Raw genomic sequence first — 16,225 nt, forward strand, 5'->3', positions numbered from 1 at the left:
GATCACACTATCAAAACGTTTATTCCAACTCCGAGATGCTTGCACCAGTCCATAAATGGATCGCTGGAGCTTGCACACTTTGTTAGCATCCTTTGGATCGATAAAGCCTTCACGTTGCATCATATACAACTCTTCTTCCAGAAATCGATTCAGGAATGCAATCTTTACATCCATTTGCCAAATTTCATAATCATAAAATACAGCAATTGCTAACATGATTCGGACGGACTTAAGCATCGCTACGAGTGAGAATGTCTCATCGTAGTCAACTCCTTGAACTTGTCGAAAACCTTTCGCAACAAGTCGAGCTTTGTAGATAGTAACATTACCATCAGTGTCAGTCTTCTTCTTGAAGATCCATTTATTCTCGATGGCTTGCCGATCATCAAGCAAGTCAACCAAAGTCCACACTTTGTTCTCATACATGGATCCCATCTTAGATTTCATGGCCTCAAGCCATTTTGCGGAATCTGGGCTCATCATCGCTTCCTTATAGTTTGTAGGTTCGTCATGGTCAAGTAACATGACCTCCAGAACAGGATTACCGTACCACTCTGGTGCGGATCTTACTCTGGTTGACCTACGAGGTTTGGTAGTAACTTGATCTGAAGTTACATGATCATCATCATTAGCTTCCTCACTAATTGGTGTAGGAGTCACAGGAACAGATTTCTATGATGAACTAATTTCCAACAAGGGAGCAGGTACATTTACCTCATCAAGTTCTACTTTCCTCCCACTCACTTCTTTCAAGAGAAAACTCCTTCTCTAGAAAGGATCCATTCTTAGCAACGAATGTCTTGCCTTCGGATCTGTGATAGAAGGTGTTCTCAATAGTCTTCTTTGGGTATCCTATGAAGACACATTTCTCCGATTTGGGTTCGAGCTTATCAGGTTGAAGCTTTTTCACATAAGCATCGCAGCCCCAAACTTTAAGAAACGACAACTTGGGTTTCTTGCCAAACCACAGTTCATAAGGTGTCGTCTCAATGGATTTAGATGGTGTCCTATTTAACGTGAATGCAGTCGTCTCTAAAGCATAACCCCAAAACGATAGCGGTAAATCAGTAAGAGACATCATAGATCGCACCATATCTAGTAAAGTACAATTACGACGTTTGGACACACCATTACGCTGTGTTGTTCCGGGTGGCGTGAGTTGTGAAACTATTCCGCATTGTTTCAAATGAAGACCAAACTCGTAACTCAAATATTCTCCTCCACGATCAGAACATAGAAACTTTATTTTCTTGTTATGATGATTTCCACTTCACTCTGAAATTCTTGAACTTTTTAAATGTTTCAGACTTATGCTTCATCAAGTAGATATACCCATATCTGCTCAAATCATCTGTGAAGGTGAGAAAATAACGATACCCTCCGCGAGCCTCAACATTCATCGGACCACATACATCAGTATGTATGATTTCCAACAAATTTGTTGCTCGCTCCATTGTTCCGGAGAACGGAGTTTTAGTCATCTTGCCCATGAGGCATGGTTCGCAAGTACCAAGTGATTCATAATCAAGTGGTTCCAAAAGTCCATCAGAATGGAGTTTCTTCATGCGCTTTACACCAATATAACCCAAAATGCAGTGCCACAAATAAGTTGCACTATCATTATCAACTCTGCATCTTTTGGCTTCAATGTTATGAATATGTGTATCACTACTATCGAGATTCAATAAAAATAGACCACTCTTCAAGGGTGCATGACCATAAAAGATATTACTCATATAAATAGAACAACCATTATTCTTTGATTTAAATGAATAATCGTCTCGCATCAAACAAGATCCAGATATAATGTTCATGCTTAACGCTGGCACCAAATAACAATTATTCAGGTCTAAAACTAATCCCGAAGGTAGATGTAGAGGTAGCGTGCCGACTGCGATCACATCGACTTTGGAACCATTTCCCATGCGCATCGTCACCTCGTCCTTAGCCAATCTTCGCTTAATCCGTAGTCCTTGTTTCGAGTTGCAAATATTAGCAACAGAACCAGTATCAAATACCCAGGTACTACTGCGAGCATTAGTAAGGTACACATCAATAACATGTATATCACATATACCTTTATTCACCTTGCCATCCTTCTTATCCGCCAAATACTTGGTGCAGTTCCGCTTCCAGTGACCAGTCCCTTTGCAGTAGAAGCACTCAGTCTCAGGCTTAGGTCCAGACTTGGACTTCTTCACTTGAGCAGCAACTTGCTTGCCGTTCTTCTTGAAGTTCCCCTTCTTCCCTTTACCATTTTTCTTGAAACTGGTGGTCTTGTTGACCATCAACACTTGATACTCCTTCTTGATTTCTACCTCCGCAGCCTTTAGCATTGCGAATAGCTCGGGAATTGTCTTATCCATCCCTTGCATATTATAGTTCATCATGAAGCTCTTGTAGCTTGATGGCAGTGATTGAAGAATTCTGTCAATGACACTATCATCAGGAAGATTAACTCCCAGTTGAATCAAGTGATTATTATACCCAGACATTTTGAGTATGTGTTCACTGACAGAACTGTTCTCCTCCATCTTGCAGCTATAGAACTTATTGGAGACTTCATATCTCTCAATCTAGGCATTTGCTTGAAATATTAACTTCAACTCCTGGAACATCTCATATGCTCCATGACGTTCAAAACGTCATTGAAGTCCCGGTTCTAAGCTGTAAAGCATGGCACACTGAACTATCGAGTAGGCATCAGCTTTGCTCTGCCAGACGTTCATAACATCTGGCGTTGCTCCTGCAGCGGGTTTGGCACCTAGCGGTGCTTCCAGGACGTAATTCTTCTGTGCAGCAATGAGGATAATCCTTAAGTTACGGACCCAGTCCGTGTAGTTGCTACCATCATCTTTCAACTTAGCTTTCTCTAGGAACGCATTAAAATTCAACGGAACAACAACATGGGCCATCTATCTACAACAACATAGACATGCAAAATACTATCAGGTACTAAGTTCATGATAAATTAAAGTTTAATTAATCAAATTACTTAAGAACTCCCACTTAGATAGACATCCCTCTAATCATCTAAGTGATCACGTGATCCATATCAACTAAACCATGTCCGATCATCACGTGAGATGGAGTAGTTTTCAATGGTGAACATCACTATGTTGATCATATCTACTATATGATTCACGCTCGACCTTTCGGTCTCAGTGTTCCGAGGCCATATCTGCATATGTTAGGGTCGTCAAGTTTAACCGAGTATTATGCATGTGCAAAACTGGCTTGCACCCGTTGTATGTGAACGTAGAGCTTATCACACCCGATCGTCACGTGGTGTCTCGGCACGACAAACTTTCGCAACGGTGCATACTCGGGGAGAACACTTGTACCTTGAAATTTAGTGAGAGATCATCTTGCAATGCTACCGTCGAACTAAGCAAAATAAGATGCATAAAAGATAAACATCACATGCAATCAATATAAGTGATATGATATGGCCATCGTCATCTTGTGCCTTTGATCTCCATCTCCAAAGCACTATCATGATCACCATCATAACCGGCGCGACACCTTGATCTCCATCGTAGCATCGTTGTCGTCTCGCCAACTATTGCTTCTACGACTATCGCTACCGCTTAGTGATAAAGTAAAGCAATTACATGGCGATTGCATTTCATACAATAAAGCGACAACCATATGGCTCCTGCCAGTTGTCGATAACTCCGCTACAAAACATGATCATCTCATACAATAAAATTTAGCATCATGTCTTGACCATATCACATACAACATGCCCTGCAAAAACAAGTTAGACGCCCTCTACTTTGTTGTTGCAAGTTTTACGTGGCTGCTACGGGCTCAGCAAGAACCGTCCTTACCTACGCATCAAAACCACAACGATTTTTCATCAAGTATGTGATGTTTTAACCTTCAACAAGGACCGGGCATAGCCACACTCGATTCAACTAAAGTTGGAGAAACTGACACCCGCCAGCCACCTGTGTGCGAAGCACGTCGGTAGAACCAGTCTCACGTAAGCGTACGCGTAATGTCGGTCCGGGCCGCTTCATCCAACAATACCGCCGAATCAAAGTATGACATGCTGGTAAGCAGTATGACTATTATCGCCCACAACTCACTTGTGTTCTACTCGTCCATATAACATCTACACATAAACCTGGCTCGGATGCCACTGTTGGGGAACGTAGTAATTTCAAAAAAAATCCTACGCACACGCAAGATCATGGTGATGCATAGCAACGAGAGGGGAGAGTGTTGTCCACGTACCCTCGTAGACCGAAAGCGGAAGCGTTATGACAACGCGGTTGATGTAGTCGTACGTCTTCACGATCCGACCGATCCTAGTACCGAAACTACGACACCTCCGTGATCTGCACACGTTCAGCTCGGTGACGTCCCACGAACTCTCAATCCAGCTGAGTGTCGAGGGAGAGCTTCGTCAGCACGACGGCGTGATGACGGTGATGATGAAGCTACCGGCGCAGGGCTTCGCCTAACAACTGCAACGATATGACCGAGGTGGATTATGGTGGAGGGGGGCACCGCACACAGCTAAGAGATCAATGATCAACTTGTGTGTTCTAGGGTGCCCATGCCCCCGTAAAGGAGCAAGGGGGGATGCCGGCCAGCCCTTCGGGCGCGCCAAGAGAGGAGTCCTCCTCCTCCTAGTAGGAGTAGGACTCCCCTTTCCTAGTCCTACTATGAGGGGGAAAGGAAGGAGGAGAGGGAGAAGGAAAGGGGAGCGCAGCCCCCTTCCCTAGTCCAATTCGGACCAGAGGGGGAGGGGGCGCGCGGCCTGCCCTGGCCGGCCCTTTCTCTCTCCACTAAGGCCCATGTGGCCCATTAGTTCCCCCGGGGGTGGGGGGGGGGTTCCGGTAACCCTTCGGCTCTCCGGTTTTCTCCGAAATCACCCGGAACACTTCCTGTCTCCGAATATAGTCGTCCAATATATCAATCTTTATGTCTCGACCATTTCGAGACTCCTTGTTCTGTCCGTGATCACATCCGGGACTCCGAACTATCTTCGGTACATCAAAACACATAAACTCATAATACCGAACGTTAAGCGTGCGGACCCTACGGGTTCGAGAGCTATGTAGACATGACCGAGACACGTCTCCGGTCAATAACCAATAGCGGAACCTGGATGTTCATATTGGCTCCCACATATTCTACGAAGATCTTTATAAGTCAAACCGCATAACAACATACGTTGTTCCCTTTGTCATCGGTATGTTACTTGCCCGAGATTCGATCGTCGGTATCTCAATACCTAGTTCAATCTCGTTACTGGCAAGTCTCATTACTCGTTCTGTATTGCATCATCCCGCAACTAACTCATTAGTCACGTTGCTTGCAAGGCTTATAGTGATGTGCATTACCGAGAGGGCCAGAGATACCTCTCCGACAATCGGAGTGACAAATCCTAATCTCGATCTATGCCAACTCAACAAGTACCATCGAAGACACCTGTAGAGCATCTTTATAGTCACCCAGTTACGTTGTGACGTTTGGTAGCACACAAAGTCTTCCTCCGGTATTCGGGAGTTGCATAATCTCATAGTCATAGGAACATGTATAAGTCATGAAGAAAGCAATAGCAACATACTAAACGATCAAGTGCTAAGCTAACGGAATGGGTCAAGTCAATCACATCATTCTCTAATGATGTGATCCCGTTAATCAAGTGACAACTCATGTCTATGGCTAGGAAACTTAACCATCTTTGATTCAACGAGCTAGTCAAGTAGAGGCATACTAGTGACACTCTGTTTGTCTATGTATTCACACAAGTACTAAGTTTCCGGTTAATACAATTCTAGCATGAATAATAAACATTTATCATGATATAAGAAAATATAAATAACAACTTTATTATTGTTTCTAGGGCATATTTCCTTCAGTGGATGTGGTTGTTCATGTGTTTTCGCCTAATGTGTGCAAATAGGGACCCTTATTTGTGCAAATCAGTACCAATGCTTGCCAATTTCCAATATATTATACCCAATTGTTTTGCTGGATATATTTCTTGTTGGCTATGCATTTTTTTGTTCCAGTTGCACAAGTTATCATACTGAGCTGGTTGCCTTTAGTTAACTATTTTCTGCCTAGTTATTACTTGCCACAGTTAAACTTTGTTGGCTTATATGTTGTCCAGTTTGCACAAGGTTGACTGCCCAGTTGGCTGCATCATTGTAGTAGTTGGTTGTCCACATGTTTTATAGTTTTTTGCACTATGTGTCCTGCATATGTGTAGAGGTCTGCAGATCAAAGCAACCTTTTATGATTTCTCTAGTTTGTTTGCGCATCTTCTTACTATGTTTTCTTTTGTTGTATTCCCCCCCCGCAAGGCAAAAATGGTTATAATAGGAGGAGATGCGGATGGCAATGAAGAAGATGTATTTTTTCACTTTTTCTATGCTTTTGAGTTGTTTTCAACTTATGCACGTATGCTAATGTCCTTTTTTTCATGTTTTCTTTGGTTGCTTAATCAGCGTTCTGGAAGTCAGTCGCTTCGCCGGAACTCGAAGCGTCCTGCTAATCGCCAGCCACGACCTGCTCGGAGTGTTCAGCAGGGAGAGGAAGTCGAGGTAAGTGGCATGCTGATGACACAAGCACCTTATTTTGGTTTTGTTTGGGTCATATAATAATTTTTTGTTTTTTCCCATGCTCATGTTTTTTATTTTCTTAGGATGTTGATCAGTTTCGTGTTGTAAAACGAACTAGACGTGCAGCAGTTGGAAGGGGACCTGAGTCATCTAGTAGGGTAAGTAAATTCTTGAATATAAGTGTTTCTTGCTTTTTAGACGCTGATGAAATTATGCAGCCATTGGCACCACTATTTTTGTTGTAGTTGGTCAATAACAATCTTGTAGTTGACATCAATGGTCATCTTGATCTAAATATAGTTTTCCCACAAGTTGACATGAGTTGGCATCTTCTTGTTGACATTAGTTGGCATCTTGTAGTTGACATCACTAGTCACCATTTTGTGCAGGTAGCAGTTGCTGGAGGAGCTGCCGCATCTTCCACAGCAGATGCTAAGGTATGTGGTTTTTTTACAGAATGCAAAACTACTCCACCAGTACATGGTCATTATCAGTAGTAATGCAAAAGTTTCAAAGTTGCACATGGTCATTATTAGCAGTAATGCAAATGTATTAATGTTACTATTGTTTACTCCTGTCAAATAAAATACTCCATGTCAATATGGCTAGTGTTTACTCCTATGAAATAAACTACTCCATGTCAAAATGAACCTTGCTCTAGGTGAATCTTTTCCATTAATCAAATTTAACTGAACTTAAAGCACATGATCCTTGTCAATTACTGACTATTTATAATTGTTTTCTTGAGTACTAATCATGATCTGGAGTACTATCATGGAGTTATTTTTTTGCAAGAGGACAATTACAAGCATGAGTACACAGAATTTCTTGTAGCAGATGGAGCACATAAAAATGGAGTAGCTCACCTACTGTTGACTTGCTAATTTGTCAATTTTCTGCATTAGCAAATGGAGTACTCCTTGCTGATCTTGTTTTTGTTGATGTGCTAATGTAATGCTATTTAACAGTTCCTTGCAATCCTTTTTTTGGTTGATGTTATCTTGTTGCAACATCATTTCTTATTGTTGCACATCCCCTAGAACTTTTTGTAGTTGTCAGGTCTAGTATATTTTCTTAGTTTTTTTGCACGTTGCACACTTGTAGTCTTTAGTTGTCATCATGAGCTTTATTAGTTGCACAAAAACATCATATTAGTTGGCATGATCCATTTTATGTTTATATAGTTTTTGCAATACTGATCCAAATGGTGATTGCTAGTTTTTTTTCATTCCTGTTTTTTCTCTTGTGTTTAATGTTTCTTATTTTCTCATCAACAGGCCAGCGGTGAAGGAGTTGAGGTGGCTGCAGGGAAGATGTGGAGCAACCATCACAAGCGGGCAGGATAAGGGCATCACCAGGGCGGTTTGCAAAGTTCAACAGCTCTCTATCCCCACCGCAGAAGTCTGAGCTAGTTTCGAGGTTGTTTAGGGGCCTATTGAACTTATCAAACACACTTCCAGCGGACCTCACTAAGTTGCTGGTGCAGTCCTACCAGCCAGAGAGCTTTGAAATGGTTTTCCCAGGCAGGGGAAGGATCCGTGTCGATGCTGACAGTGTTCACAGGGCATTTGATCTCCCAAACATGGGTCAAAAAGTCAAATATGTAGTTGACAAGGATGCAACTAGGAGATTCAGAGAGGCTTTCAACATAACTGGAGATTCTCATCCCCAGATCACTACATGGTGCAAGATGATTCAGGATATGGCTGGAAGAACGGATGACACATTCTTTATGGCCTGGCTTGCGGTTGCATTCAACACTTTTCTAGCACCAACCACGACCCTAAAGCTCAGCCCAAAGTGATACAGACTTGTGCTAGATCATGAAATGCTCAAGATGACAAACATCTGCTTCTTCATAGCAGAAAACATAAATGAAGCTTTCCGGAACATGGACTAGGAGAAGCAAACCGTCTGCTGCTGCTTCTATCACTTGATGGTTAGTGAAAACGAGCACTTCCATGTATTCTTCTTCTTTGTGCAGTTATAGTTTTCTGAAATACTCCTCATAATAACTGAACTTGGCTTTTCCTTTGTTGGGTCTGGTGCAGATACTATACATTGATGCGCTCGTTCATGATATCCCAGTAAGCAGCTGCGCGATACGAGCGAATGCATGTGATAGTATTCTAATTGCCAAGGTGATCAAGAAGGACACGATCTCTCCTGGTGTGTTCGGAAAATTACAAGTGAGTTCTCTTTGTTTTTTTTCAACAGTGGCTTCTTTTTATGTTCTATTCATGTGTGCTCACTTTTTGGAAATTGCACAAAAACTGTGATCAGCTGGCACAACAATGCATGTAGTTGCACAACTTGTAGCTTTAAGTTTGGCATCTGCACACATGTTCATTTTTAATTGGCACACCATCTGTTTTAAGTTGCACAGTTTTACTTATCTTGCTGCACAAATGTGTGACATCAGTTGGCAAAAACTTTTTTTAGGTGCAATGTGGGTTGCACAGTTTTTTTGTCTTTGTTCAGTTGCATATATATAGAATCGAATTCTCTACCCAGTATCTTGTTGTAGTTGCACAGGTTATAATGTTTGGTTTCGTTCAACACACAAATCTGTTTTTGATAACCTTGTTCTTTTCTTTTTCTCTTTTTTACATCAGCTTAAAGAGGAGTATAGAGGTACGGAGTAGATACCACTGTTTGGCGGTATTTTGCAAGCTAAAGCATTCGTGGCATCCAAGTTACCAATAACCTACAATCCGCAGGTTAGTCTTTTGCATACAGAAGTTTGGATCAGTTACCAACATTTTCTTTTGGCTGGGATGTATGTTCAGTTGCACATATATGCCTTTTTAGTTGCGAGAATACAGGATTCAGTTGGCTGGGATGTATGTTCAGTTGCACATATATGCCATTTTAGTTGCACATATTCTTTGGACAGTCAATGTGTTCATTTGCAACCAATGACATCAACTTGGCAGAATGCATGTTTAGTTTTGGCCACAATGCATGTGTAGTTGGCTAGAATCATGTTTTTAGTTGGCCAGAAAATATGTCTTAGTCGGCTTGCTTAACACATCATGGTCAGTTACAGACATTTTCTTTTTTAAAAATGTTTTCTAACTGAATCAGAACTGAATATTTTTTTTGTGCTGATGCAGAAAAAGGCAAAGATTGCCAAAGTGGTTAATGACATGTGCAAGGCTGTAACTAAACAGGTTGGCACCTTCATTGAAGCAGTTGCCAAGATCGATGACGAGGAGTCAGATATTGATCCCTACGTACAACAACCATCAATGCGAACCGGGATGTCACGCCGTGCTCCAAAAAGAAAGAGACGGGTTTCAACTATACAAGAAGAAGAAGAGTTTGTTGAGGAGGAGTCAGAAGAAGATGAGGAAATGGAAGCATCGCTAGATATTGACGATGACGAGGACACAGATGCGGATGAATCAAAGGAGGAGGACAAAGAGGAGGATGACAAAGAAGAAGATGCAGAGGAGGAGGAGGAGGAAGAGGAGAAAGAAGAGGAGGACAAAGAAGAAGAGGACAAAGGAGAGGAGGAGGAGGACAAGGAAGAAGATAGTGAGGCAGAGGAGGAGGAAGAAGAAGATGAGGCCAAAGAGGGGGACGAAGACAAAGGTGCAGCACTTGATGGCAGTGAGGGGGTAGAAGATGATGAGGAAGAAGATGAGGATGTTGATGGTGATGATCAAGGTGGATCCAATGGAGGCAGTGACAACAGCGATGATGATGATGACAACGCCCCTGGTTCTGGTGGTACAGGCGGCAACACATCTAGGAGGACTAGCAGCTCTGCCAACCCTGCCAGCAGTAGCAATTCATTGAGCAGCAGGAGCACACTACAGATGTTGATTGACAAAATGTGCTGGAAAGACAAGGATTTGCCGAAGTCAAAGAAAAACGAGGAAGCAGAGTCTCAGGGCAGCATTGATATGTTCAAGCTGTTCAACTTGAAGCCAGCTTTGCTAACTACCTTTCCCGTGCCAGTTTTTAGTGACAAAGAGATGTGCGAGAATATCAACTTTGCCATTTCTCAGAGCCTGTTCTTATCAAGTGAGGCTGAAAAGAATCAAATTGACATGGAGGAAGCAGGAAAGGGTCTTGACTGGGTTCATTCAAAGAAAAAATACAAGGAATATTTGAAGCAGCTTCCAGATGTAAGCTGCAGCAAGAGCAAGGCAGCATCCGTGGCAAACCCTCACGTGGTCCAGAAGCACAAAGCATTTTCAATGAAGAAGAATCTGCAGTTGCCTCAAACCAAGGAGAAGATGGTGAGTGCAGATGCTGAAATAAATGTGGTCAAGGAAGCTGTGGTTCAAACTGATATGCCAACTGTAGTGAGCAGAGAGCCAACCACCATCACAGGAGTTCAACAGATCAAAGGGAAGACTCCTCTTTCAGCAGTCCCACCTAAACCAGCTAAGCAACAAAAGATTGTCAAGTTTGCCAAGGGCACAAAGGGGGAACATGGCACAAAAGGTGTGGTGTTCAGAGACGAGACAGAACTGCGTTCCACGGCAATTGATGCAGGGGTGCCAAGTTCTGCTAGGTTGATGCCAACTCAGACTGGAAAGATGCCAACTGAAGATACCAGTGTGCCAACTGATGTGTCAGTTAGCAGCGTGGTAACAGTCTAAACCACCATTGCTGCTCAGGAAGGCATCACTGCAACTGCAAGCCCCAAGGTGCCAACTCATATAGATACTTCAATGCCAAACACGAAAGGAGGTGATCAAACTACCAAAGTGTCGTCCCCAAGAGCTAGCACACAGCAACCAAGCAAGCCTACATCACCAAGAGCTGACTTTCAGCACTCATTAACACAAGAGGATGTCTTCAACATTGTAAGTAGGTGCAAGCCTCCAAGGCCGCCAACTACAACACTATTGCGAACCAAGTCGGCGAATGATGCACATGTGTATGTACCGCAAGGAGATGCCCTGGGCCTTGAACCCATATGCAGATCAAACTCTTGCAGCTATCATGGTGACGGGTTCTGCGATGCACCATCTTTTGACCTCGGCATAGATGGTGATGCTCCGGCACCTGCTCCAGCAGCAGAAACAGCGCAAGCCGGTGTGGTTATCATAGATGAGGGTGAGTTGGACCCAGCAACTGTGAATGAAGGATGCGCTACTGCTGATGCTGGCAAGGCAATAGCTCAAGAGCCAGATGTTGGATCACGAGACAGTTGCCACACCCCGATATGCGCAGAACCTGAAGTTGGCACGAGCAGTTCTTCAGGACCACCTATTGCACGAAGACAGAGGAGGGTAATAAGGCCCGCAGCATCTCAAAGGTCTCCATTCATTGACTACAATAAGAAAAAGACGTTCAGCTCCAATGAGGCAGTCAACAAGCTTTACGCCGCCCTCATGTATTGGGTCAGGCATCTTCCAGGAGCAAATAATGAGACTACCAGGTAAACCAACTCCCCACAGCCTACATACATATCTTTTTTAGTTGCACAGGATCAGCCACTTAGTTGCACAGAGAAGAAGAACATGTTGCACAGAATAGGGCTTTTAGTTGCACACTGTTTTGTTTTAGTTTCATACACATTTTTTTGTTGTTGTGACCCTTCGAGCTAACTTTTCTTTTTATTTCTTAAAAAAATCAGCCCTAAGATAATCAGGTATGGTGCTTTCTACATTTATTTAAAGGAGTTAGTTGATTCGATGAAACCAGTTCAATGGCTGTCAAGAATTGTTATTGAGACTGGAATCTTACACATCGTGGATAACTTACCAGAAGGGTCAAAGAAGGTCGTTATGCCACTGAGGTTTTCTGTAAGTTTTTTCAAAACCTTTTTCCCCTCTTATTTTTTATAGCACTTTTGTTGACCAATTCAGGGAGTCCTTTCATCTAGTAAGAAGTTTGAGGCATGCTTATAATCTCTGCAGATCAACTTACAGCAAGGGATCCACAATGTGAATGAGATAAACAAGAAGTTTGATTACAAGAACCGTCTCGACAAGCAAGACTTGGTGAGTGTTGTGCCCACATGATCCATCTCTTTAGTTGGCACCCATAGCATGTTCAGTTGCACATGACACATATGTTAGTTGGCAAATACTTTCTGGCAACCTGTTTTAACTTCACCAAGTCTTTTACTGTTTTTCTTACCTACAGCGTGTATCTGTGTTTGAAATCGTTCACGCTTGCAGGTCATGTTGCCAGTGCTCGAGTGCGCTGATGTAAACGATAAGGAGGGAGGGAGGCATTATTGGGTCTTCAATGTCAACTTGAGGGACGGACGCTTCAAAGTACTTGATTCAAACAGGAAGGTGGACAACATTGAGTTGATGACCACCGCCTCTACCATCGCGGGGCCAGTACGCCAGCTATGGAGGAAGCATTACCCAAAGTTCAGCATCAAGCACTTCCAGATTATTGACATTGACGTACCGAAGCAGCTCGGCAAGTAAGACAATAAGCATGGCATTCTTCTCAATTTTTTTACCATTAATTTGTAGTTTTTAAATTTTTCTACATGTGCAATCTTTAGTTTTTTAAAGCACAGAACTAGTTTGCAATCTGTTTTTCATTTTTATGAGTTTCTCATGGATTATATAGTCAGTTGCACAGTGGCACATAAGTAGTTGCACAGTGGCACATAAGTAGTTGCACAGTTTCACAGAGTACATTATCTTTTTTGGTTTTAAATTTCCGTGACAAATTTTATTTTTTGCCCACCGCAGCAATGAGTGTGGGCTGTTCGCACTGCTTAACGCCACTGAGTGGAACGGTAGCCAACTGCCCGACTACGAACCCAAGGAAGTACTCAACATCAGGAAAAAACTGGCAATGATTGGGTCACCAGCCCGCACAACTCCGCCCCATGGAGGAAGTTGCTCAGATACGACAAGGACTAGGTCAGTACTCTTTTCTTTCTCTGCCCCATGGAGGTAGTTGCTGGTTTGCACAATTTTTGAGCAGATTTTGTAGTTGCACACTAGTAGTAATTCCGTTTGCAACTCAATATCATCACTTTTGTTGACACATTAGGAGCACTGGACATACATTTGTTCAACAACTAAATATTTAACCATTTGCCAACAAGGCACAAATAGCAACCATTTTTACACAGTGCATGAACTAATTCAAGGAAAACAAATTAGATAAGAGAAAGCATAGATGCTGAATGTGTCCACTTGGTCCCAACATTGCTCAAAAACCATCATTCTTTTCCTTTTTGTCACAAAGATACAAACGATGAAAGAGAATCACAGCAGCCCGAGTGGACACACACCAGCAGTGTGCTCTGTAGATTAGCACTGGCTGCATTTGTTTTTCTTCTTTGGGTGTAGCTCCAGCGCCGATTTGTACCGTCGACTCTTCGCCCTACCCTTTGTAGTAGACCTTGGAGGATCCCTGGGCACAAAATCATCAGAGGCTTGTGCAAGGGATGCAGCCTCCAACGGGGCAGTAGGACAAGTGTGCGTGGGCGCTAGACCATCACGAGGTTGTGTTCGATCACTTGTGGAATAATCATATAAAAAAGTTTAGTATTTTTTTGCGCAACCAGGTCTGATGTTTTCTGCAACCACACAGACCATGCTGTGCAACTAACTGGTTGATGTGTGCAAGTTAAGTTGAAAAAAAACCTGTAGTAGCACAGCCCGTCATGGCACTTGGATGGTAATCACCTATAGCCAGAACAGGAAAAACAAGTTAGTTTTTTATCTTGATGCTCGAACTAACATAGCGCGCGCAACTAGATAGCCCGTTCTGTGCAACTGGGCACCATGATGTGTGCAACTGAAGTCACACACCTAGTTGCATGGGGATTCGGGGCAGGTAATTACCTGGGTGGTGAGCCCCCTGGGTACTCCCTGTAGGGCCATTGGGAGGAGCACGCGGAGCACTGCTTGTTGGGCCAGGCGGGGGAGGAGGTGGCGGAGCATGCCGTGTAGGGCCTGGAGGTGGAGGAGGTCCTCGAGGGTTGCCATCACCTATAGCCAGAATAGGTAAAACAAGTTAGTTATTTATCTTGATGCTCGAACTAACACAGCGTGCGCAACTGGGTAGCCTGTTCTGTGCAACTGGGCACCATGATGTGTGCAAGTGAAGTGACACACCTAGTTAGATGGGGAGTTGGGGCAGGTAATTACCTGGAAGACGAGCCCCCTGAGTGATGCCTGTAGAGCCATTGGGAGGACGACGCAGGGCACTGCTTATTGGGCCAGGCGGGGGGAGGAGGTGGCGGAGCATGCTGTGTAGAGCCTGGAGGTGGAGGAGGTCCTTGAGGGTTGCCATCATCTGATGGCCTAGTAGCAGCAGCCGGTTTTTTCTTTTTCTTGGACTTGTTCTGGTGGCTGATCTTGGTGCGTGCTCCGCGCATATGCTTGTATACAATTTTCTGTGCTGCATCAGAGCCACTTGCAAACTTGGCTAGTTTCCGAAAATCGTATATCATGTTTCTCTCCCTTATCTGCTTCTTTGATTGAGGACGCATTTCATCTGGTTGCTCATACCCGGTCCCTGGCGCACTAGGGACAGCAGTAGGTGTCCACCGTCTTAGCATGTACCTTTCCGGTATGACATCAACTCCAAGATGGGTGAACACCTTGAGGATGTGGCAACAGAGCATGTCGCCCTTGTCCATTTTGCAGCATTCACACAAATAGGAACCCTCCCCCACCCTTGCCTGCACTAAGTAGTTTTGAGAACCATATTTGCCAACAAATTTCTGGTTCGGTCTGAGCTAAAAAAAGGTCAGCACCAACTAGGAACGCATTATAACGTCCAATCAGCACAAACTCTTCTCTGAACTTGTGGTAAAGGTCCCTAGTGTAGGTTTCGTAAGCTTGCCTCTCTATTGGGAAGTTGGACCATAGCTCAATCTCAAGGTGTTCTGTCCTGTAATCATTGCAGCCTTCCTTGGGAAGGATGTGGTTCTGAATTTTTTCATATTGCTTGACAAAGTTCAGCATTGAATTGTGTGGGTTCACATATCTTTTTAGGACGGCGTTGAACCCCTCACTACGTTGTGTAGACTGCAGGAAGGGGAAGAACATGTGTTTGAAGTAGCACGGAACCCAAGTTGACATGTATTCGTACAACTTCTCAAAGTGTGTGTGTGTCATAGCCTCGTACTTCATCATTAACCCAACCCAATTCTGCTCAAACTCGTCTATAGTGAAGCTGAAGTCAACACAGTAGTTGAAATCATCTGAGAGCCCTGGGTTCCGGCACAACAGCCAACCAACTTTTTCTTGAGCCTTTTTCATGATGTGCCATCGACAACAGCGGTGCACTATGGATGGAAAGATGCACTGTATTGACTGCCTCATTGCACCATCCTGATCGGTTATGAAGTTGTCAGGAGGTTTGCCATCCATAGCCTCTAGGAATGCTCGGAAGACCCAACCAAAGCTTGATGCCAACTCCTGCCTCACAAGCGCCCAACCCAGCATGAAAGATTGGCCATGTCGGTTTATTCCGATGAAGGGCGCAAACGGCATATTGTACATGTTGGTCATGTAGGTGGTGTCAAACGATATGCAATCGTGGTACGCCTCCAAATAAGCTTTTCGAGCTGAGCCATCCACCCAAAATATGTTGACAACTTTGTCCTCTTCATCATATTTTACCTTATAGAAGAAGTCTGGATCGGTTTTTTGTATATCCTTGAAGTGCGCAATTGTCTCAATCATGTC

Source organism: Triticum aestivum, chromosome 6D (assembly GCF_018294505.1).
Source record: "Triticum aestivum cultivar Chinese Spring chromosome 6D, IWGSC CS RefSeq v2.1, whole genome shotgun sequence".
Lineage (NCBI taxonomy): Eukaryota > Viridiplantae > Streptophyta > Magnoliopsida > Poales > Poaceae > Triticum > Triticum aestivum.